Source organism: Microcebus murinus, chromosome 15 (assembly GCF_040939455.1).
Source record: "Microcebus murinus isolate Inina chromosome 15, M.murinus_Inina_mat1.0, whole genome shotgun sequence".
Classification (NCBI taxonomy): Eukaryota; Metazoa; Chordata; class Mammalia; order Primates; family Cheirogaleidae; genus Microcebus; species Microcebus murinus.
In genome coordinates, this window is record NC_134118.1 from 38,054,648 (window position 1) to 38,057,009 (window position 2,362).

Consider the following 2,362-nt stretch of genomic DNA (forward strand, 5'->3'; position numbering starts at 1 on the left):
GGAGACTGGTTCCTCTCAATTTAGTCAAAGATCCATGGAAACCTTATTGGTGACCCAGGGATTCAAAGGAAGACAGGATTCAGGAGTGAGCCCAGGACGGGCTGCTACTGCCTACTGCTTCCCGAGCTGCAAGCCTTGTCTGCTAGAGTCCCAGAAGTCGTGTCCACCGGTGTTCCTCCTCCCCAACCCGGGTTTCAGCACCAAATGTTAAGTCCAGAGCCAAGAGGGAGACATACAAAGTCTCAGATGTAGTAAAATTTTCTTTATTTTGAGTATCTAGGTATAGATGGGTGCAGGCTGAAAAAAGTGTCAGCCCCAGGAAGGGGAGAGCGGTGGGTTTTATAGGTTTTTCTGGGTGAAGTAACTGGACCAGAATAGCTGCTTCTAATAATTTTTTTTTTAAATAAACAATTCCGGAGCGACAGCGACGCAAGATGGCAGCCACCACGGGCTCGGGAATAAAAGTCCTTCGCAATTTCCGACTGTTGGAAGAACTCGAAGAAGGCCAGAAAGGAGTAGGAGATGGCACAGTTAGCTGGGGTCTAGAAGATGACGAAGACATGACACTTGGACAGGGATGATAATTGGGCCTCCAAGAACAATTTATGAAAACCGAATATACAGCCTTAAAATAGAATGTGGACCTAAATACCCAGAAGCACCCCCCTTTGTAAGATTTGTAACAAAAATTAATATGAATGGAGTTAATAGTTCTAATGGAGTGGTGGATCCAAGAGCCATATCAGTGCTAGCAAAATGGCAGAATTCATATAGCATCAAAGTTGTCCTGCAAGAGCTTCAGCGCCTAATGATGTCTAAAGAAAATATGAAACTCCCTCAGCCACCTGAAGGACAGTGTTACAGCAGTTAATCAAAAGGAAAAACCACAGGCCCTTCCCCTTACCCCTATTCGATTTAAGCAGTCTTCATTTTCCACAGTAGTAAATTTTCTAGATATGTCTTGTAGACCTCAAAGTACTGGAAAGGAAGCTCCCATTCAAAGGCAGTTTATCTTAAGATACTGTAAATGATACTAATTTTTTGTCCATTTGAAATATATAAGTTGTGCTATAACAAATCATCCTGTCAAATGTAACCACTGTCCACGTAGTTGAACTTCTGGGATCAAGAAAGTATATTTAAATTGGTTCCCATCATCACTGGTGGGGCACATCTAACTCGACTGTGAAAAGACACAGCACACAATCACCTTGCTGCTGATTACATGGCCTGGGGTCTCTACCTTCTCTCCCCTTCCCCTGCCTCCATCCCTCCCTGCAACAGCCCTCCAGCTTGAGTAGATGAGATGTGAAGGTTTCAGGTCGCAGCCTGTGGGACTACTGCTGGGTGTTCGGGGTGCTTTGCCTGCACCCCTGGTTTCTTTCTTTAAGTCTTAAATGATGCCCCCTTCCAAGCCATCGTCCCCTCCCCCTTCTCCTCCACTCCCGCCCTTGGCCAAAGCGTAGATTGTAACCCCTCTTCTCCCCTCTGAGATTGGCCTTTGGTGAGGAATTCAGGGCTCTCCCCATATCTTCTCTCCCCCACCTTTATCGAGGGGTGCTGCTTCTCCTCTCTCCTCCTCAAGTCCCTCTTTGCACTGTCATCACCCAACACTTTACATGACACTCCTTGCTTTGGCCAGAAGCCATCAGGTAAGGTTGGACAGAGTCTCTGACCTCCCTCGTTTAGTTTTGGAACCGCATTTATTCACTCCACCAGCCTGGGAAATAAATTTGGGGTCCTCAGCCCTGCCACCCTCTGCTGTCATCATCAGCTGATGCGTTTTTAGCTCAGGTTTCGATAAGGTGAAAAGAACAGTCACCAGGGTTACTCAGACCTGCCAGCTCTCAGAGTCCTTGGTGGTTAAACTTGGAGAAAGCCCACATGAAGACACTCCTAAGCACACATGGTCCCTCTGAATTGTTTTATTTTCCTGTAATTGCTTTTGCTTTTAAACATTGAAGAAGTTTTGAACAGGGCTCTCATGTGGTCATCCTTGCAATCCATTGGGGTCTAGTTTGGAATCTGACAACTGGAACAAAAAGAACCTTGAATTCAGTTCATACTTTGGTTTTGGTGCTGCTGCTTCTCACGACCTTCAGCAGGGATCCAGAAAGAACTGGGTGTGCACAGCAGATCCCCGAAATTGGCAGGCTGACTTCCTGGCAAATTGCTGCGTTTTTCCACTTTCTGTTCAGGACCACTAAACGCTGAAATGTGGATGCATACCGAAATAAAAGCAATTCATTGTGTACTAAAGTTTTTTTTTTTTTTTTTAATTTAGTATTTGTGTAAAACCACCTTTTGAGCAGCAACTGTCAAAAGTCTGAAAAGCAGGCCGGGTGCTGTGGCTCACGCCTGT

The 2,362-nt window shown here is 45.6% G+C and overlaps 1 pseudogene; it reads left to right on the forward strand.

Moving 5' to 3' along the window:
• Positions 1-419: 419 nt before the first annotated feature.
• LOC105882486 (ubiquitin-conjugating enzyme E2 variant 1 pseudogene) lies at positions 420-1,972 on the forward strand (annotated as a pseudogene).
• Positions 1,973-2,362: the final 390 nt, after the last annotated feature.